This window comes from Larus michahellis, chromosome 2 (assembly GCF_964199755.1).
Source record: "Larus michahellis chromosome 2, bLarMic1.1, whole genome shotgun sequence".
NCBI classification, from domain to species: domain Eukaryota; kingdom Metazoa; phylum Chordata; class Aves; order Charadriiformes; family Laridae; genus Larus; species Larus michahellis.
In genome coordinates, this window is record NC_133897.1 from 131,455,689 (window position 1) to 131,477,037 (window position 21,349).

Here is a 21,349-nt window from a genome sequence, read left to right on the forward strand (position 1 = left end):
ATGCTGTGGGAAACGGTGTCGAAGGCATTACTAAAGTCCAGGTAAACGACATCCACAGTCTTTCCCTTTCCCTCATCCACTAAGTGAGTCACCTTGTCATAGACGGAGATGAGGTTTGTCAAGCAGCACCTGCAGTTCATGAATGATCCTGACTGCGCCTGATCACCAGGTTGTCCTGCACGTGCCACGTAATGGCACTCAGGATGAGCACAGCAGCATAGGCATGGGTGAGCTAGAGACCAGGATTCCTGCGGTGTCGCACGGAAAGAGGGTGAAGGCCCAGAGCTGAACGTAAATCCATGGGTGGATGTGGAGGCCGGCATGAGGCTGGTCAGGGCCATTCAGGCCTGTTAGGGCCACTCAGGGCCCGGACAAGATGTAGCGGTAGACACGCAAGGGAGCCTGCACTCCTCAGGTCTATCAGCAGAGATATTGAAGGACCATCAGGGCGCTCTCCCAGATCTGCCCGCATGACAGAGTTGTCAAAGCAGTCACCTTTGATGAGGCCTCAATACGTGTCTGTTCCAGCATGCATCACCAGGCAGCCCCAGCTCAGAGATCCCACGAGTTTGCTCAAGGCTTCAGCCAGCCAGCTCAAGCATGGAGGCTGCACAGCCCCTTGGGCAGCCGCCTTCTCCTGCCTGGCTGGTGGGAGGGAAGAAAAAATGGAACCTGTCTTGCTTCAGCTGTGCCCTGTTGTTCGTCATTCCTCCACCAATCACACCAGCAAAAAGCCTAGCTGTTGAATGCAAAACCTCATGATAAGCATTTGAAAGATGCTGCTTAGCTTCCCCAAAGCCCTCTCTTCCCTGGCGTCTGGACAAGCCCGCATTCATTGGCCTCTCCTCACAGGGCATGTGCGCCTGCTCCCAGTAATCCTGGTGGCCCTATTCTGAGGTGGCTGCAGTCGGTCTCTCTCTCCCTTCTGCATGGAGAACCAAAGTTGGTCACAGCATTCTAGGTGCCATCTGTTAGATGGCAAGCAAGGGGGAAGACTCCCTTCCCTTGATCCTGAGTCCATCGTACTCTACATGTAGCCCTGGAAGCTGTTGTTCTCTGTGCAGCCTGGGCAGACCAGGACCTTCCCAAACCTCCCAGAGGATACTGCCGCAGGCAAGGGGCCCTGTGTCCGGGCAAGGGGAATGAAAAGCATTGGAGAATGCGGGCATCGATCCCGCTGCCTCTCACATGCTAAGCGAGCGCTCTACCACTTGAGCTAATTCCCCAGCCCACAGCCTCTGCCTGAGGTCCTTTCTCCCTTCCAGCCACCCACCCCTGGCCCAGCCTGCCCCACACCCGGACTCGGGGCCTTCCCATCGGACTGGCTCCCACACACCCACATCCACCCTCCCACTCACTTGCCTGAGGGAGGTCACTCTTCAAAAACCCCAGCGCTCAGCACCACCATCCCCAGCCCAGCACTCACCTAAAACTGCCTTGGCCAGTCATCTTCTGCACCTCAAGCAAGAGTTCAGGGCTGTGCAGCCCTTGAAGGGGAATCACCCGGGCAGGGCCAAAAGGCAGTGGCACTGCAGGGTGCGGTGCAGAGCCAAAAGGGCGCTCCTTCGAGCCGGAGTTGAACCAGTGACCTAAGGATGGCCGTGCAAGGGAGCCTACAGTCCTCCGCTCTACCAGCTGAGCTATCGAAGGAAGCATGGAGCCCTGCCCAGTACCTCGCCCATCACACACTCATCCAACGCTTCTCCATGCAAAGCGGAGAACAATGCCTCTGCTCCAACATCCTCATTCAAATAGACTCGGCTCCAACATCATACCACCTTGCTCAACCATTTAGTCCACCAAGGCATGCAAACCCACAGACAGAAAAACTCCTCAAGCTCCTTCCACGTCATCCTCTACAGCTGGACTCTCCTCAGGGCCAAAAAGAGGCTTACCCGTATCCTACTGCAGCTTCTCTTGATTCCATTTCACTCCGCTCTCTTTTGCCCTCTGGTCAAGCGCCAGACAAAAGTACATTTCCTCTACTCAGTAAGGTCCTCCTGAGTGCTGGAAGGTCACGTGTAAGCCCTCTGAACCTCTCTTTCTCCAGGCTGAACAGGTCCAGTGCCCTCAGCCCATTCGCTCGTAGCAATACCCCCATTCCCTGAGCTTCTCCATAGCGCTCCACTGAATTTACTGCCTTTTCATGATGAATTTCCTCTATGGTGGAGCTCAAATCTGGACAGAGTGCTTGAGATGATATTGGACTTGTGTCAAGCAAAGAGGGAGAAAATAAGGTCTCCTGTAAAACTCCTGGTGCTGCTCTTGTTACACCCTGGGATGTTACACCCCAGTAGAATGTCCTACTCTTTGCAGACTGGGTGCACCGTGTGTTTCCACGGCCTCCAGAGGACACAGGCTCCAGGCAAAGGGCCCTGTGTCCGGGCAAGGGGAATGAAAAGCATTGGAGAATGCGGGCATCGATCCCGCTGCCTCTCACATGCTAAGCGAGCGCTCTACCACTTGAGCTAATTCCCCAACCCATGGCCTCTGCCTGAGGCCCTCTCCCCTGCCAGCCACCCACCCCTGGCCCAGCCTGCCCCACACCCGGACTCTGGGCCTTCCCATCGGACTGGCTCCCACACTCACACCCACCCACCCACCCACTCACTTGCCTGAGGGAGGTGCCCTCTGGCAAAACCAGACCTCGGGGTCAATCCGTTGGGAGCCTGACGGCATCCCCACCACCCTGGGTGTTTGGCTGTCTGAGCTCACCCACAACTTGGAGCATGCCCAAACGGTGGCCTTGCATGAAAATGGTACAAGAAGCCTCAGCAGAGACCTGGCCCTCCTTTGCACAGGAGGCACTTTGTAGCTGAACCTCTTGCCCTTGGTGCCTGTCTGAGAACCACTGGATCTGGGTCACAGCTCTGTCCGTGCCTGCCCACCGTTCCCCATTGATGCTGAGCTTGGCCATGACCTGTGGACTCAAGGAGCCTGCCTGAACTCCCACCTGCTTGAGCAGCACCACGGAGTGGAGCTGCTTGTCCACTGGAGGGCTGCCACTGAAGCTTGTGCAGCCTTCCCCACTTGATCCCCAGCAGCCGTTTTGGTGGGCCTCAACTGCCCCATTCTGAGCTCACAAGTGCCTCCGCGGTGTGAACATTCCTGTTAAGAGACAAAGGCGGAACAGGGTGCGGTGCAGAGCCAAAAGGGCGCTCCTTCGAGCCGGAGTTGAACCAGCGACCTAAGGATGGCCGTGCAAGGGAGCCTACAGTCCTCCGCTCTACCAGCTGAGCTATCGAAGGAAGCATGAGGCATCATCATCTCACGCCTTCCTCAGACATTCATCCAACTGCTCAGTTCTCACACTACTTGCCTATACCCACGTGACTGTCTTCAGTAGGAAGGAAGGATGAAAGAAGGTTGTGCCTTAGACCCACATTGTCCACCATCCCTCAGCCACACAACACCTCACCGGGGAACACCCAGTCATGGTGCCTTGCTCTGAGAGACACTCAAGAAGCAGAAGGCACCAGTGTCATTCTGAGGCAAGGACAACAGCACGCCAGGAAGTCACTCCGTGGGTCAGAATGACCATCTCGCCCAGTGAATGACAGACAGGTCCATTCCGACAAGACAGGGGTGACGTCAACACAGAACATCCATGTGCATGTCAGCGTCTGCATCAAGGCTCTCTGTGGCTGGACACAGCCATTGGCATAGCCATAGGCATGGCTGAGACAGAGACCAGGACTCCTACGGTGTAGTACCAAAAGAGAGTGAAGGCCCAGAGCTGGTCATGAACAGAGCTCCTGGGCCCATTGGTGGATGTGACGATGAGCCTAGCGTGAGGCTCATCATGGCCTTTCAGGTCTCATTGGGCACTCAGGGCCTGGACGAGACGTAGGGGTAGGTAGCCATGCAAGGCAGACTGAAGTCTTGTGCACGACCAGCAGAGCTGTTGATGGACCGGCAGGGCCCTCTCCCAGCTCTGCCCGCATGGCAGAGTTGTCAAAGCAATCACCTTCGATGAGGCCCGGGGACATCTCTACTGAAATCTCCTCCAAGCAGCCCCAGCTCAGAGATCACACCAGTTTGCTCAAGGCTTTGGCCAGTAAGCTCATGCCAGTCTCCAAGCATGGAGGCTGCACCGCCCTCCAGGGCATCCGTCTTCTCCTGCCTGGCTGGTGGGAGGGAAACAAAAATGGAAGCTGTCTTGCTTCAGCTGTGCCCTGTTGTTTGTCATTCCTCCACCAATCACACCAGCAAAAAGCCTAGCTGTTGAATGCAAAACCTCATGATAAGCATTTGAAAGATGCTGCTTAGCTTCCCCAAAGCCCTCTCTTCCCCGGCGTCTGGACAAGCCCGCATTCATTGGCCTCTCCTCACAGGGCATGCGCGCCTGCTCCCAGTAATCCTGGTGGCCCTATTCTGAGGTGGCTGCAGTCGGTCTCTCTCTCCCTTCTGCATGGAGAACCAAAGTTGGTCACAGCATTCTAGGTGCCATCTGTTAGATGGCAAGCAAGGGGGAAGACTCCCTTCCCTTGATCCTGAGTCCATCGTACTCTACATGTAGCCCTGGAAGCTGTTGTTCTCTGTGCAGCCTGGGCAGACCAGGACCTTCCCAAACCTCCCAGAGGATACTGCCGCAGGCAAGGGGCCCTGTGTCCGGGCAAGGGGAATGAAAAGCATTGGAGAATGCGGGCATCGATCCCGCTGCCTCTCACATGCTAAGCGAGCGCTCTACCACTTGAGCTAATTCCCCAGCCCACAGCCTCTGCCTGAGGTCCTTTCTCCCTTCCAGCCACCCACCCCTGGCCCAGCCTGCCCCACACCCGGACTCGGGGCCTTCCCATCAGACTGGCTCCCACACACCCACATCCACCCTCCCACTCACTTGCCTGAGGGAGGTCACTCCTCAAAAACCCCAGCGCTCAGCACCACCATCCCCAGCCCAGCATTCACCTAAAACTGCCTTGGCCAGTCATCTTCTGCACCTCAAGCAAGAGTTCAGGGCTGTGCAGCCCTTGAAGGGGAATCACCCGGGCAGGGCCAAAAGGCAGTGGCACTGCAGGGTGCGGTGCAGAGCCAAAAGGGCACTCCTTCGAGCCGGAGTTGAACCAGCAACCTAAGGATGGCCGTGCAAGGGAGCCTACAGTCCTCCGCTCTACCAGCTGAGCTATCGAAGGAAGCATGGAGCCCTGCCCAGTACCTCGCCCATCACACACTCATCCAACGCTTCTCCATGCAAAGCGGAGAACAATGCCTCTGCTCCAACATCCTCATTCAAATAGACTCGGCTCCAACATCATACCACCTTGCTCAACCATTTAGTCCACCAAGGCATGCAAACCCACAGACAGAAAAACTCCTCAAGCTCCTTCCACGTCATCCTCTACAGCTGGACTCTCCTCAGGGCCACAAAGAGGCTTACCCGTATCCTACTGCAGCTTCTCTTGATTCCATTTCACTCCGCTCTCTTTTGCCCTCTGGTCAAGCGCCAGACAAAAGTACATTTCCTCTACTCAGTAAGGTCCTCCTGAGTGCTGGAAGGTCACGTGTAAGCCCTCTGAACCTCTCTTTCTCCAGGCTGAACAGGTCCAGTGCCCTCAGCCCATTCGCTCGTAGAAATACCCCCATTCCCTGAGCTTCTCCATAGCGCTCCACTGAATTTACTGCCTTTTCATGATGAATTTCCTCTACGGTGGAGCTCAAATCTGGACAGAGTGCTTGAGATGATATTGGACTTGTGTCAAGCAAAGAGGGAGAAAATAAGGTCTCCTGTAAAACTCCTGGTGCTGCTCTTGTTACACCCTGGGATGTTACACCCCAGTAGAATGTCCTACTCTTTGCAGACTGGGTGCACCGTGTGTTTCCACGGCCTCCAGAGGACACAGGCTCCAGGCAAAGGGCCCTGTGTCCGGGCAAGGGGAATGAAAAGCATTGGAGAATGCGGGCATCGATCCCGCTGCCTCTCACATGCTAAGCGAGCGCTCTACCACTTGAGCTAATTCCCCAACCCACGGCCTCTGCCTGAGGCCCTCTCCCCTGCCAGCCACCCACCCCTGGCCCAGCCTGCCCCACACCCGGACTCTGGGCCTTCCCATCGGACTGGCTCCCACACTCACACCCACCCACCCACCCACTCACTTGCCTGAGGGAGGTGCCCTCTGGCAAAACCAGACCTCGGGGTCAATCCCTTGGGAGCCTGACGGCATCCCCACCACCCTGGGTGTTTGGCTGTCTGAGCTCACCCACAACTTGGAGCATGCCCAAACGGTGGCCTTGCATGAAAATGGTACAAGAAGCCTCAGCAGAGACCTGGCCCTCCTTTGCACAGGAGGCACTTTGTAGCTGAACCTCTTGCCCTTGGTGCCTGTCTGAGAACCACTGGATCTGGGTCACAGCTCTGTCCGTGCCTGCCCACCGTTCCCCATTGATGCTGAGCTTGGCCATGACCTGTGGACTCAAGGAGCCTGCCTGAACTCCCACCTGCTTGAGCAGCACCACGGAGTGGAGCTGCTTGTCCACTGGAGGGCTGCCACTGAAGCTTGTGCAGCCTTCCCCACTTGATCCCCAGCAGCCGTTTTGGTGGGCCTCAACTGCCCCATTCTGAGCTCACAAGTGCCTCCGCGGTGTGAACATTCCTGTTAAGAGACAAAGGCGGAACAGGGTGCGGTGCAGAGCCAAAAGGGCGCTCCTTCGAGCCGGAGTTGAACCAGCGACCTAAGGATGGCCGTGCAAGGGAGCCTACAGTCCTCCGCTCTACCAGCTGAGCTATCAAAGGAAGCATGAGGCATCATCATCTCACGCCTTCCTCAGACATTCATCCAACTGCTCAGTTCTCACACTACTTGCCTATACCCACGTGACTGTCTTCAGTAGGAAGGAAGGATGAAAGAAGGTTGTGCCTTAGACCCACATTGTCCACCATCCCTCAGCCACACAACACCTCACCGGGGAACACCCAGTCATGGTGCCTTGCTCTGAGAGACACTCAAGAAGCAGAAGGCACCAGTGTCATTCTGAGGCAAGGACAACAGCACGCCAGGAAGTCACTCCGTGGGTCAGAATGACCATCTCGCCCAGTGAATGACAGACAGGTCCATTCCGACAAGACAGGGGTGACGTCAACACAGAACATCCATGTGCATGTCAGCGTCTGCATCAAGGCTCTCTGTGGCTGGACACAGCCATTGGCATAGCCATAGGCATGGCTGAGACAGAGACCAGGACTCCTACGGTGTAGTACCAAAAGAGAGTGAAGGCCCAGAGCTGGTCATGAACAGAGCTCCTGGGCCCATTGGTGGATGTGACGATGAGCCTAGCGTGAGGCTCATCATGGCCTTTCAGGTCTCATTGGGCACTCAGGGCCTGGACGAGACGTAGGGGTAGGTAGCCATGCAAGGCAGACTGAAGTCTTGTGCACGACCAGCAGAGCTGTTGATGGACCGGCAGGGCCCTCTCCCAGCTCTGCCCGCATGGCAGAGTTGTCAAAGCAATCACCTTCGATGAGGCCCGGGGACATCTCTACTGAAATCTCCTCCAAGCAGCCCCAGCTCAGAGATCACACCAGTTTGCTCAAGGCTTTGGCCAGTAAGCTCATGCCAGTCTCCAAGCATGGAGGCTGCACAGCTCTCCGGGGCATCCCTCTTCTCCTGCCTGGCTGGTGGGAGGGAAACAAAAATGGAACCTGTCTTGCTTCAGCTGTGCCCTGTTGTTTGTCATTCCTCCACCAATCACACCAGCAAAAAGCCTAGCTGTTGAATGCAAAACCTCATGATAAGCATTTGAAAGATGCTGCTTAGCTTCCCCAAAGCCCTCTCTTCCCTGGCGTCTGGACAAGCCCGCATTCATTGGCCTCTCCTCACAGGGCATGCGCGCCTGCTCCCAGTAATCCTGGTGGCCCTATTCTGAGGTGGCTGCAGTCGGTCTCTCTCTCCCTTCTGCATGGAGAACCAAAGTTGGTCACAGCATTCTAGGTGCCATCTGTTAGATGGCAAGCAAGGGGGAAGACTCCCTTCCCTTGATCCTGAGTCCATCGTACTCTACATGTAGCCCTGGAAGCTGTTGTTCTCTGTGCAGCCTGGGCAGACCAGGACCTCCCCAAACCTCCCAGAGGATACTGCCGCAGGCAAGGGGCCCTGTGTCCGGGCAAGGGGAATGAAAAGCATTGGAGAATGCGGGCATCGATCCCGCTGCCTCTCACATGCTAAGCGAGCGCTCTACCACTTGAGCTAATTCCCCAGCCCACAGCCTCTGCCTGAGGTCCTTTCTCCCTTCCAGCCACCCACCCCTGGCCCAGCCTGCCCCACACCCGGACTCGGGGCCTTCCCATCGGACTGGCTCCCACACACCCACATCCACCCTCCCACTCACTTGCCTGAGGGAGGTCACTCCTCAAAAACCCCAGCGCTCAGCACCACCATCCCCAGCCCAGCACTCACCTAAAACTGCCTTGGCCAGTCATCTTCTGCACCTCAAGCAAGAGTTCAGGGCTGTGCAGCCCTTGAAGGGGAATCACCCGGGCAGGGCCAAAAGGCAGTGGCACTGCAGGGTGCGGTGCAGAGCCAAAAGGGCACTCCTTCGAGCCGGAGTTGAACCAGCGACCTAAGGATGGCCGTGCAAGGGAGCCTACAGTCCTCCGCTCTACCAGCTGAGCTATCGAAGGAAGCATGGAGCCCTGCCCAGTACCTCGCCCATCACACACTCATCCAACGCTTCTCCATGCAAAGCGGAGAACAATGCCTCTGCTCCAACATCCTCATTCAAATAGACTCGGCTCCAACATCATACCACCGGCAACCACCATGGGCAACCCTTTAGCCCATCAAGTCTTGCAGCTGGACTCTCCTCAGGGCCAAAAAGAGGCTTACCCGTATCCTACTGCAACTTCTCTTGATTCCATTTCACTCTGCTCTCTTTTGCCCACTGGTCCTGCACCAGACAAACGGACAACATTTCCTCTGCTCTGTAAGGTCCTCCAAAGTGCTATAAGGTCACGTGTAAGCCCCCTGAACCTCTTTTTCTCCAGGCTGAACATGCCCGGTGTCCTCAGTCCATCCTCACATAGAAATCCCTTTGGTTCCTGAGCTTCTTTGCAGCCCTCCGCTGAAGTTGCTCCATTTCCTTGATGCCATTCCTCTGTGGTGGAGCTCAAATCTGGACACAGTACTTGAGATGACATTTGATGCCTGTCAAGAAAAGATGGAGAAAGTAATGTCTCCTGTAAAACTGCCGGTGCTGCTCTTGTTACACCTTGGGGTCTTTTCCTGCTCTTTACTGACTGGGTGCTCTGCGTGCTGCCACAGCCTCCAGAGGACACTGGCCCCAGGTCAAGGGCCCTGTGTCCAGGCAAGGGGAATGAAAAGCACTGGAGAACATGGGCATCGATCCATTCATCAGGAAGAAAGAATGATTTGTCTTAGTCCCATATTGCCCACCATCTCTCAGGTCCACACCACCTGACCTGGGAAGACCAAGCCATGGTGCCTTGCTATAAGAGACAGTCAAGAAGCAGAAGGCACCATTGTCATACTGAGGCAAGGACAACAGCACGCCAGGATGTCACTCTGTAGGTCAGCGTGATGATCACGTCCAGTGAATGCCAGGCAGATCCAGACTGACAAGACAGGGATGAGGTCAACACAGAATATCCGTCTGCATGTCAGCATCTGCATCAAGGCTTTCTGTGGTTGGACATAGGCAATGGCATAGCCATAGAATCATAGAACCGTCTGGGTTGGAAGGGACCATTAAGATCATCGAGTCCAACCATCCACCTGACACTGACAAAACCACCACTAAACCATGTTCCTAAGCACCGCCTCTACTCTTTTTTTAAATACCTCTAGGGATGGCGATTCCACCACTTCCCTGGGAAGCCTGTTCCAATGTCTTTCTGTCTTTCGATGAAGAAATTTTTCCTAATATCCAATCTAAACCTCCCCTGGCGCAACTAAAGGCTTTTCCTCTTGTCCTATGGCTTGTTACTTGGGAGAAGAGACTGACCCTTACTTCACTGCAACCTCCTTTCAGGTAGTTGTAGAGAGTGATAAGGTCTCCCCTCAGCTTCCTTTTCTCCAGGCTAAACAACCCCAGTTCCCTCAGCCGCTCCTCATAAAACTTGTTCTCTAGACCTCTCACCAGCTTTGTTGCCCTTCTCTGGACCCGCTCCAGAATCTCAATGTCTTTCTTGGAGTGAAGGGCCCTAAACTGAACACAGTAGTCGAGGTGCAGCCTCACCAGTGCCGAGTACAGGGGGCAATCACTTCCCCAGTGCTGCTCACCACATTTTTCCTGAAACAGGCCAGGATGCTGTTGGCCGCCTTGGCCACCTGGGCACACTGCTGGCTCATATTCATCTGGCTGTCGACCAATACCCCCAGGTCCTTTTCTGCTGGGCTGCTCTCCAGCCACTCTTCTCTAAGCCTGTAGCGTTGCATGGGGTTGTTGTGACTCAAGTGCAGGACCCAGCACTTGGCCTTGTTGAACCTCACACCATTGTCCTCGGCCCATCATTCCATCCTGTCCAGATCCCTCTGTGGAGCCGTCCTACCCTCAAGCACGTCAACACTCCCATCTAGCTTGGTGTCAGCTGCAAACTTACTGAGGATGCACTCGATCCCCTCATCCAGTTCATTGATAAAGATATTAAACAGATCTGTGTGCAATACTTAACCCTGGGGAACACCGCTTGTGACTGGCCACTAGCTGGATTGATCTCCATGCACCACAACTCTTTGGGCCTGGCCACCCAGCCGGTTTTTTACCCAGCAGAGAGTACGCTCATCCAAACCATGAGCAGTCAGTTTCTCCAGGAGAATGCTGTGGGAAACGGTGTCGAAGGCATTACTAAAGTCCAGGTAAACGACATCCACAGTCTTTCCCTTTCCCTCATCCACTAAGTGAGTCACCTTGTCATAGACGGAGATGAGGTTTGTCAAGCAGCACCTGCAGTTCATGAATGATCCTGACTGCGCCTGATCACCAGGTTGTCCTGCACGTGCCACGTAATGGCACTCAGGATGAGCACAGCAGCATAGGCATGGGTGAGCTAGAGACCAGGATTCCTGCGGTGTCGCACGGAAAGAGGGTGAAGGCCCAGAGCTGAACGTAAATCCATGGGTGGATGTGGAGGCCGGCATGAGGCTGGTCAGGGCCATTCAGGCCTGTTAGGGCCACTCAGGGCCCGGACAAGATGTAGCGGTAGACACGCAAGGGAGCCTGCACTCCTCAGGTCTATCAGCAGAGATATTGAAGGACCATCAGGGCGCTCTCCCAGATCTGCCCGCATGACAGAGTTGTCAAAGCAGTCACCTTTGATGAGGCCTCAATACGTGTCTGTTCCAGCATGCATCACCAGGCAGCCCCAGCTCAGAGATCCCACGAGTTTGCTCAAGGCTTCAGCCAGCCAGCTCAAGCATGGAGGCTGCACAGCCCCTTGGGCAGCCGCCTTCTCCTGCCTGGCTGGTGGGAGGGAAGAAAAAATGGAACCTGTCTTGCTTCAGCTGTGCCCTGTTGTTCGTCATTCCTCCACCAATCACACCAGCAAAAAGCCTAGCTGTTGAATGCAAAACCTCATGATAAGCATTTGAAAGATGCTGCTTAGCTTCCCCAAAGCCCTCTCTTCCCTGGCGTCTGGACAAGCCCGCATTCATTGGCCTCTCCTCACAGGGCATGTGCGCCTGCTCCCAGTAATCCTGGTGGCCCTATTCTGAGGTGGCTGCAGTCGGTCTCTCTCTCCCTTCTGCATGGAGAACCAAAGTTGGTCACAGCATTCTAGGTGTCATCTGTTAGATGGCAAGCAAGGGGGAAGACTCCCTTCCCTTGATCCTGAGTCCATCGTACTCTACATGTAGCCCTGGAAGCTGTTGTTCTCTGTGCAGCCTGGGCAGACCAGGACCTTCCCAAACCTCCCAGAGGATACTGCCGCAGGCAAGGGGCCCTGTGTCCGGGCAAGGGGAATGAAAAGCATTGGAGAATGCGGGCATCGATCCCGCTGCCTCTCACATGCTAAGCGAGCGCTCTACCACTTGAGCTAATTCCCCAGCCCACAGCCTCTGCCTGAGGTCCTTTCTCCCTTCCAGCCACCCACCCCTGGCCCAGCCTGCCCCACACCCGGACTCGGGGCCTTCCCATCAGACTGGCTCCCACACACCCACATCCACCCTCCCACTCACTTGCCTGAGGGAGGTCACTCCTCAAAAACCCCAGCGCTCAGCACCACCATCCCCAGCCCAGCACTCACCTAAAACTGCCTTGGCCAGTCATCTTCTGCACCTCAAGCAAGAGTTCAGGGCTGTGCAGCCCTTGAAGGGGAATCACCCGGGCAGGGCCAAAAGGCAGTGGCACTGCAGGGTGCGGTGCAGAGCCAAAAGGGCACTCCTTCAAGCCGGAGTTGAACCAGCGACCTAAGGATGGCCGTGCAAGGGAGCCTACAGTCCTCCGCTCTACCAGCTGAGCTATCGAAGGAAGCATGGAGCCCTGCCCAGTACCTCGCCCATCACACACTCATCCAACGCTTCTCCATGCAAAGCGGAGAACAATGCCTCTGCTCCAACATCCTCATTCAAATAGACTCGGCTCCAACATCATACCACCTTGCTCAACCATTTAGTCCACCAAGGCATGCAAACCCACAGACAGAAAAACTCCTCAAGCTCCTTCCACGTCATCCTCTACAGCTGGACTCTCCTCAGGGCCACAAAGAGGCTTACCCGTATCCTACTGCAGCTTCTCTTGATTCCATTTCACTCCGCTCTCTTTTGCCCTCTGGTCAAGCGCCAGACAAAAGTACATTTCCTCTACTCAATAAGGTCCTCCTGAGTGCTGGAAGGTCACGTGTAAGCCCTCTGAACCTCTCTTTCTCCAGGCTGAACAGGCCCAGTGCCCTCAGCCCATTCGCTCGTAGAAATACCCCCATTCCCTGAGCTTCTCCATAGCGCTCCACTGAATTTACTGCCTTTTCATGATGAATTTCCTCTACGGTGGAGCTCAAATCTGGACAGAGTGCTTGAGATGATATTGGACTTGTGTCAAGCAAAGAGGGAGAAAATAAGGTCTCCTGTAAAACTCCTGGTGCTGCTCTTGTTACACCCTGGGATGTTACACCCCAGTAGAATGTCCTACTCTTTGCAGACTGGGTGCACCGTGTGTTTCCACGGCCTCCAGAGGACACAGGCTCCAGGCAAAGGGCCCTGTGTCCGGGCAAGGGGAATGAAAAGCATTGGAGAATGCGGGCATCGATCCCGCTGCCTCTCACATGCTAAGCGAGCGCTCTACCACTTGAGCTAATTCCCCAACCCATGGCCTCTGCCTGAGGCCCTCTCCCCTGCCAGCCACCCACCCCTGGCCCAGCCTGCCCCACACCCGGACTCGGGGCCTTCCCATCGGACTGGCTCCCACACTCACACCCACCCACCCACCCACTCACTTGCCTGAGGGAGGTGCCCTCTGGCAAAACCAGACCTCGGGGTCAATCCCTTGGGAGCCTGACGGCATCCCCACCACCCTGGGTGTTTGGCTGTCTGAGCTCACCCACAACTTGGAGCATGCCCAAACGGTGGCCTTGCATGAAAATGGTACAAGAAGCCTCAGCAGAGACCTGGCCCTCCTTTGCACAGGAGGCACTTTGTAGCTGAACCTCTTGCCCTTGGTGCCTGTCTGAGAACCACTGGATCTGGGTCACAGCTCTGTCCGTGCCTGCCCACCGTTCCCCATTGATGCTGAGCTTGGCCATGACCTGTGGACTCAAGGAGCCTGCCTGAACTCCCACCTGCTTGAGCAGCACCACGGAGTGGAGCTGCTTGTCCACTGGAGGGCTGCCACTGAAGCTTGTGCAGCCTTCCCCACTTGATCCCCAGCAGCCCTTTTGGTGGGCCTCAACTGCCCCATTCTGAGCTAACAAGTGCCTCCGCGGTGTGAACATTCCTGTTAAGAGACAAAGGCAGAACAGGGTGCGGTGCAGAGCCAAAAGGGCGCTCCTTCGAGCCGGAGTTGAACCAGCGACCTAAGGATGGCCGTGCAAGGGAGCCTACAGTCCTCCGCTCTACCAGCTGAGCTATCGAAGGAAGCATGAGGCATCATCATCTCACGCCTTCCTCAGACATTCATCCAACTGCTCAGTTCTCACACTACTTGCCTATACCCACGTGACTGTCTTCAGTAGGAAGGAAGGATGAAAGAAGGTTGTGCCTTAGACCCACATTGTCCACCATCCCTCAGCCACACAACACCTCACCGGGGAACACCCAGTCATGGTGCCTTGCTCTGAGAGACACTCAAGAAGCAGAAGGCACCAGTGTCATTCTGAGGCAAGGACAACAGCACGCCAGGAAGTCACTCCGTGGGTCAGAATGACCATCTCGCCCAGTGAATGACAGACAGGTCCATTCCGACAAGACAGGGGTGACGTCAACACAGAACATCCATGTGCATGTCAGCGTCTGCATCAAGGCTCTCTGTGGCTGGACACAGCCATTGGCATAGCCATAGGCATGGCTGAGACAGAGACCAGGACTCCTACGGTGTAGTACCAAAAGAGAGTGAAGGCCCAGAGCTGGTCATGAACAGAGCTCCTGGGCCCATTGGTGGATGTGACGATGAGCCTAGCGTGAGGCTCATCATGGCCTTTCAGGTCTCATTGGGCACTCAGGGCCTGGACGAGACGTAGGGGTAGGTAGCCATGCAAGGCAGACGGAAGTCTTGTGCACGACCAGCAGAGCTGTTGATGGACCGGCAGGGCCCTCTCCCAGCTCTGCCCGCATGGCAGAGTTGTCAAAGCAATCACCTTCGATGAGGCCCGGGGACATCTCTACTGAAATCTCCTCCAAGCAGCCCCAGCTCAGAGATCACACCAGTTTGCTCAAGGCTTTGGCCAGTAAGCTCATGCCAGTCTCCAAGCATGGAGGCTGCACCGCCCTCCAGGGCATCCGTCTTCTCCTGCCCGGCTGGTGGGAGGGAAACAAAAATGGAACCTGTCTTGCTTCAGCTGTGCCCTGTTGTTTGTCATTCCTCCACCAATCACACCAGCAAAAAGCCTAGCTGTTGAATTCAAAACCTCATGATAAGCATTTGAAAGATGCTGCTTAGCTTCCCCAAAGCCCTCTCTTCCCTGGCGTCTGGACAAGCCCGCATTCATTGGCCTCTCCTCACAGGGCATGCGCGCCTGCTCCCAGTAATCCTGGTGGCCCTATTCTGAGGTGGCTGCAGTCGGTCTCTCTCTCCCTTCTGCATGGAGAACCAAAGTTGGTCACAGCATTCTAGGTGCCATCTGTTAGATGGCAAGCAAGGGGGAAGACTCCCTTCCCTTGATCCTGAGTCCATCGTACTCTACATGTAGCCCTGGAAGCTGTTGTTCTCTGTGCAGCCTGGGCAGACCAGGACCTTCCCAAACCTCCCAGAGGATACTGCCGCAGGCAAGGGGCCCTGTGTCCGGGCAAGGGGAATGAAAAGCATTGGAGAATGCGGGCATCGATCCCGCTGCCTCTCACATGCTAAGCGAGCGCTCTACCACTTGAGCTAATTCCCCAGCCCACAGCCTCTGCCTGAGGTCCTTTCTCCCTTCCAGCCACCCACCCCTGGCCCAGCCTGCCCCACACCCGGACTCGGGGCCTTCCCATCGGACTGGCTCCCACACACCCACATCCACCCTCCCACTCACTTGCCTGAGGGAGGTCACTCCTCAAAAACCCCAGCGCTCAGCACCACCATCCCCAGCCCAGCACTCACCTAAAACTGCCTTGGCCAGTCATCTTCTGCACCTCAAGCAAGAGTTCAGGGCTGTGCAGCCCTTGAAGGGGAATCACCCGGGCAGAGCCAAAAGGCAGTGGCACTGCAGGGTGCGGTGCAGAGCCAAAAGGGCACTCCTTCGAGCCGGAGTTGAACCAGCGACCTAAGGATGGCCGTGCAAGGGAGCCTACAGTCCTCCGCTCTACCAGCTGAGCTATCGAAGGAAGCATGGAGCCCTGCCCAGTACCTCGCCCATCACACACTCATCCAACGCTTCTCCATGCAAAGCGGAGAACAATGCCTCTGCTCCAACATCCTCATTCAAATAGACTCGGCTCCAACATCATACCACCGGCAACCACCATGGGCAACCCTTTAGCCCATCAAGTCTTGCAGCTGGACTCTCCTCAGGGCCAAAAAGAGGCTTACCCGTATCCTACTGCAACTTCTCTTGATTCCATTTCACTCTGCTCTCTTTTGCCCACTGGTCCTGCACCAGACAAACGGACAACATTTCCTCTGCTCTGTAAGGTCCTCCAAAGTGCTATAAGGTCACGTGTAAGCCCCCTGAACCTCTTTTTCTCCAGGCTGAACATGCCCGGTGTCCTCAGTCCATCCTCACATAGAAATCCCTTTGGTTCCTGAGCTTCTTTGCAGCCCTCCGCTGAAGTTGCTCCATTTCCTTGATGCCATTCCTCTGTGGTGGAGCTCAAATCTGGACACAGTACTTGAGATGACATTTGATGCCTGTCAAGAAAAGATGGAGAAAGTAATGTCTCCTGTAAAACTGCCGGTGCTGCTCTTGTTACACCTTGGGGTCTTTTCCTGCTCTTTACTGACTGGGTGCTCTGCGTGCTGCCACAGCCTCCAGAGGACACTGGCCCCAGGTCAAGGGCCCTGTGTCCAGGCAAGGGGAATGAAAAGCACTGGAGAACGTGGGCATCGATCCATTCATCAGGAAGAAAGAATGATTTGTCTTAGTCCCATATTGCCCACCATCTCTCAGGTCCACACCACCTGACCTGGGAAGACCAAGCCATGGTGCCTTGCTATAAGAGACAGTCAAGAAGCAGAAGGCACCATTGTCATACTGAGGCAAGGACAACAGCACGCCAGGATGTCACTCTGTAGGTCAGCGTGATGATCACGTCCAGTGAATGCCAGGCAGATCCAGACTGACAAGACAGGGATGAGGTCAACACAGAATATCCGTCTGCATGTCAGCATCTGCATCAAGGCTTTCTGTGGTTGGACATAGGCAATGGCATACCCATAGAATCATAGAATCGTCTGGGTTGGAAGGGACCATTAAGATCATCGAGTCCAACCATCCACCTGACACTGACAAAACCACCACTAAACCATGTTCCTAAGCACCGCCTCTACTCTTTTTTTAAATACCTCTAGGGATGGCGATTCCACCACTTCCCTGGGAAGCCTGTTCCAATGTCTTTCTGTCTTTCGATGAAGAAATTTTTCCTAATATCCAATCTAAACCTCCCCTGGCGCAACTAAAGGCTTTTCCTCTTGTCCTATGGCTTGTTACTTGGGAGAAGAGACTGACCCTTACTTCACTGCAACCTCCTTTCAGGTAGTTGTAGAGAGTGATAAGGTCTCCCCTCAGCTTCCTTTTCTCCAGGCTAAACAACCCCAGTTCCCTCAGCCGCTCCTCATAAAACTTGTTCTCTAGACCTCTCACCAGCTTTGTTGCCCTTCTCTGGACCCGCTCCAGAATCTCAATGTCTTTCTTGGAGTGAAGGGCCCTAAACTGAACACAGTAGTCGAGGTGCAGCCTCACCAGTGCCGAGTACAGGGGGCAATCACTTCCCCAGTGCTGCTCACCACATTTTTCCTGAAACAGGCCAGGATGCTGTTGGCCGCCTTGGCCACCTGGGCACACTGCTGGCTCATATTCATCTGGCTGTCGACCAATACCCCCAGGTCCTTTTCTGCTGGGCTGCTCTCCAGCCACTCTTCTCTAAGCCTGTAGCGTTGCATGGGGTTGTTGTGACTCAAGTGCAGGACCCAGCACTTGGCCTTGTTGAACCTCACACCATTGTCCTCGGCCCATCATTCCATCCTGTCCAGATCCCTCTGTGGAGCCGTCCTACCCTCAAGCACGTCAACACTCCCATCTAGCTTGGTGTCAGCTGCAAACTTACTGAGGATGCACTCGATCCCCTCATCCAGTTCATTGATAAAGATATTAAACAGATCTGTGTGCAATACTTAACCCTGGGGAACACCGCTTGTGACTGGCCACTAGCTGGATTGATCTCCATGCACCACAACTCTTTGGGCCTGGCCACCCAGCCGGTTTTTTACCCAGCAGAGAGTACGCTCATCCAAACCATGAGCAGTCAGTTTCTCCAGGAGAATGCTGTGGGAAACGGTGTCGAAGGCATTACTAAAGTCCAGGTAAACGACATCCACAGTCTTTCCCTTTCCCTCATCCACTAAGTGAGTCACCTTGTCATAGAAGGAGATGAGGTTTGTCAAGCAGCACCTGCAGTTCATGAATGATCCTGACTGCGCCTGATCACCAGGTTGTCCTGCACGTGCCACGTAATGGCACTCAGGATGAGCACAGCAGCATAGGCATGGGTGAGCTAGAGACCAGGATTCCTGCGGTGTCGCACGGAAAGAGGGTGAAGGCCCAGAGCTGAACGTAAATCCATGGGTGGATGTGGAGGCCGGCATGAGGCTGGTCAGGGCCATTCAGGCCTGTTAGGGCCACTCAGGGCCCGGACAAGATGTAGCGGTAGACACGCAAGGGAGCCTGCACTCCTCAGGTCTATCAGCAGAGATATTGAAGGACCATCAGGGCGCTCTCCCAGATCTGCCCGCATGACAGAGTTGTCAAAGCAGTCACCTTTGATGAGGCCTCAATACGTGTCTGTTCCAGCATGCATCACCAGGCAGCCCCAGCTCAGAGATCCCACGAGTTTGCTCAAGGCTTCAGCCAGCCAGCTCAAGCATGGAGGCTGCACAGCCCCTTGGGCAGCCGCCTTCTCCTGCCCGGCTGGTGGGAGGGAAGAAAAAATGGAACCTGTCTTGCTTCAGCTGTGCCCTGTTGTTCGTCATTCCTCCACCAATCACACCAGCAAAAAGCCTAGCTGTTGAATTCAAAACCTCATGATAAGCATTTGAAAGATGCTGCTTAGCTTCCCCAAAGCCCTCTCTTCCCTGGCGTCTGGACAAGCCCGCATTCATTGGCCTCTCCTCACAGGGCATGCGCGCCTGCTCCCAGTAATCCTGGTGGCCCTATTCTGAGGTGGCTGCAGTCGGTCTCTCTCTCCCTTCTGCATGGAGAACCAAAGTTGGTCACAGCATTCTAGGTGCCATCTGTTAGATGGCAAGCAAGGGGGAAGACTCCCTTCCCTTGATCCTGAGTCCATCGTACTCTACATGTAGCCCTGGAAGCTGTTGTTCTCTGTGCAGCCTGGGCAGACCAGGACCTTCCCAAACCTCCCAGAGGATACTGCCGCAGGCAAGGGGCCCTGTGTCCGGGCAAGGGGAATGAAAAGCATTGGAGAATGCGGGCATCGATCCCGCTGCCTCTCACATGCTAAGCGAGCGCTCTACCACTTGAGCTAATTCCCCAGCCCACAGCCTCTGCCTGAGGTCCTTTCTCCCTTCCAGCCACCCACCCCTGGCCCAGCCTGCCCCACACCCGGACTCGGGGCCTTCCCATCGGACTGGCTCCCACACACCCACATCCACCCTCCCACTCACTTGCCTGAGGGAGGTCACTCCTCAAAAACCCCAGCGCTCAGCACCACCATCCCCAGCCCAGCACTCACCTAAAACTGCCTTGGCCAGTCATCTTCTGCACCTCAAGCAAGAGTTCAGGGCTGTGCAGCCCTTGAAGGGGAATCACCCGGGCAGGGCCAAAAGGCAGTGGCACTGCAGGGTGCGGTGCAGAGCCAAAAGGGCACTCCTTCAAGCCGGAGTTGAACCAGCGACCTAAGGATGGCCGTGCAAGGGAGCCTACAGTCCTCCGCTCTACCAGCTGAGCTATCGAAGGAAGCATGGAGCCCTGCCCAGTACCTCGCCCATCACACACTCATCCAACGCTTCTCCATGCAAAGCGGAGAACAATGCCTCTGCTCCAACATCCTCATTCAAATAGACTCGGCTCCAACATCATACCACCGGCAACCACCATGGGCAACCCTTTAGCCCATCAAGTCTTGCAGCTGGACTCTCCTCAGGGCCAAAAAGAGGCTTACCCGTATCCTACTGCAACTTCTCTTGATTCCATTTCACTCTGCTCTCTTTTGCCCACTGGTCCTGCACCAGACAAACGGACAACATTTCCTCTGCTCTGTAAGGTCCTCCAAAGTGCTATAAGGTCACGTGTAAGCCCCCTGAACCTCTTTTTCTCCAGGCTGAACATGCCCGGTGTCCTCAGTCCATCCTCACATAGAAATCCCTTTGGTTCCTGAGCTTCTTTGCAGCCCTCCGCTGAAGTTGCTCCATTTCCTTGATGCCATTCCTCTGTGGTGGAGCTCAAATCTGGACACAGTACTTGAGATGACATTTGATGCCTGTCAAGAAAAGATGGAGAAAGTAATGTCTCCTGTAAAACTGCCGGTGCTGCTCTTGTTACACCTTGGGGTCTTTTCCTGCTCTTTACTGACTGGGTGCTCTGCGTGCTGCCACAGCCTCCAGAGGACACTGGCCCCAGGTCAAGGGCCCTGTGTCCAGGCAAGGGGAATGAAAAGCACTGGAGAACATGGGCATCGATCCATTCATCAGGAAGAAAGAATGATTTGTCTTAGTCCCATATTGCCCACCATCTCTCAGGTCCACACCACCTGACCTGGGAAGACCAAGCCATGGTGCCTTGCTATAAGAGACAGTCAAGAAGCAGAAGGCACCATTGTCATACTGAGGCAAGGACAACAGCACGCCAGGATGTCACTCTGTAGGTCAGCGTGATGATCACGTCCAGTGAATGCCAGGCAGATCCAGACTGACAAGACAGGGATGAGGTCAACACAGAATATCCGTCTGCATGTCAGCATCTGCATCAAGGCTTTCTGTGGTTGGACATAGGCAATGGCATAGCCATAGAATCATAGAACCGTCTGGGTTGGAAGGGACCATTAAGATCATCGAGTCCAACCATCCACCTGACACTGACAAAACCACCACTAAACCATGTTCCTAAGCACCGCCTCTACTCTTTTTTTAAATACCTCTAGGGATGGCGATTCCACCACTTCCCTGGGAAGCCTGTTCCAATGTCTTTCTGTCTTTCGATGAAGAAATTTTTCCTAATATCCAATCTAAACCTCCCCTGGCGCAACTAAAGGCTTTTCCTCTTGTCCTATGGCTTGTTACTTGGGAGAAGAGACTGACCCTTACTTCACTGCAACCTCCTTTCAGGTAGTTGTAGAGAGTGATAAGGTCTCCCCTCAGCTTCCTTTTCTCCAGGCTAAACAACCCCAGTTCCCTCAGCCGCTCCTCATAAAACTTGTTCTCTAGACCTCTCACCAGCTTTGTTGCCCTTCTCTGGACCCGCTCCAGAATCTCAATGTCTTTCTTGGAGTGAAGGGCCCTAAACTGAACACAGTAGTCGAGGTGCAGCCTCACCAGTGCCGAGTACAGGGGGCAATCACTTCCCCAGTGCTGCTCACCACATTTTTCCTGAAACAGGCCAGGATGC

General features: G+C 55.0%; 1 protein-coding gene and 13 non-coding genes across 14 annotated transcripts in view; 1 reads left to right on the top strand and 13 right to left on the bottom strand.

Annotated features, from left to right (window-relative positions):
* DNAJC5B (DnaJ heat shock protein family (Hsp40) member C5 beta) overlaps positions 1-21,349 on the top strand; it is a 97,391-nt gene that overhangs the window by 16,471 nt on the left and 59,571 nt on the right. The gene's annotated exons all lie outside the window — the stretch shown is intronic.
* TRNAA-AGC (transfer RNA alanine (anticodon AGC)) lies at positions 1,154-1,226 on the bottom strand. The gene has a single exon. It is a non-coding gene; the product is annotated as a tRNA-Ala (tRNA).
* TRNAA-AGC (transfer RNA alanine (anticodon AGC)) lies at positions 2,406-2,478 on the bottom strand. Its single transcript has one exon. It is a non-coding gene; the product is annotated as a tRNA-Ala (tRNA).
* TRNAY-GUA (transfer RNA tyrosine (anticodon GUA)) lies at positions 3,160-3,248 on the bottom strand. Its single transcript is given in 2 exon segments — positions 3,160-3,195; positions 3,212-3,248. It is a non-coding gene; the product is annotated as a tRNA-Tyr (tRNA).
* TRNAA-AGC (transfer RNA alanine (anticodon AGC)) lies at positions 4,636-4,708 on the bottom strand. The gene has a single exon. It is a non-coding gene; the product is annotated as a tRNA-Ala (tRNA).
* On the bottom strand, positions 5,888-5,960 carry TRNAA-AGC (transfer RNA alanine (anticodon AGC)). The gene has a single exon. It is a non-coding gene; the product is annotated as a tRNA-Ala (tRNA).
* On the bottom strand, positions 8,118-8,190 carry TRNAA-AGC (transfer RNA alanine (anticodon AGC)). The gene has a single exon. It is a non-coding gene; the product is annotated as a tRNA-Ala (tRNA).
* TRNAY-GUA (transfer RNA tyrosine (anticodon GUA)) lies at positions 8,526-8,614 on the bottom strand. Its single transcript is given in 2 exon segments — positions 8,526-8,561; positions 8,578-8,614. It is a non-coding gene; the product is annotated as a tRNA-Tyr (tRNA).
* On the bottom strand, positions 11,921-11,993 carry TRNAA-AGC (transfer RNA alanine (anticodon AGC)). The gene has a single exon. It is a non-coding gene; the product is annotated as a tRNA-Ala (tRNA).
* On the bottom strand, positions 13,173-13,245 carry TRNAA-AGC (transfer RNA alanine (anticodon AGC)). Its single transcript has one exon. It is a non-coding gene; the product is annotated as a tRNA-Ala (tRNA).
* On the bottom strand, positions 13,927-14,015 carry TRNAY-GUA (transfer RNA tyrosine (anticodon GUA)). Its single transcript is given in 2 exon segments — positions 13,927-13,962; positions 13,979-14,015. It is a non-coding gene; the product is annotated as a tRNA-Tyr (tRNA).
* TRNAA-AGC (transfer RNA alanine (anticodon AGC)) lies at positions 15,403-15,475 on the bottom strand. Its single transcript has one exon. It is a non-coding gene; the product is annotated as a tRNA-Ala (tRNA).
* On the bottom strand, positions 15,811-15,899 carry TRNAY-GUA (transfer RNA tyrosine (anticodon GUA)). The gene is given in 2 exon segments: positions 15,811-15,846; positions 15,863-15,899. It is a non-coding gene; the product is annotated as a tRNA-Tyr (tRNA).
* On the bottom strand, positions 19,206-19,278 carry TRNAA-AGC (transfer RNA alanine (anticodon AGC)). The gene has a single exon. It is a non-coding gene; the product is annotated as a tRNA-Ala (tRNA).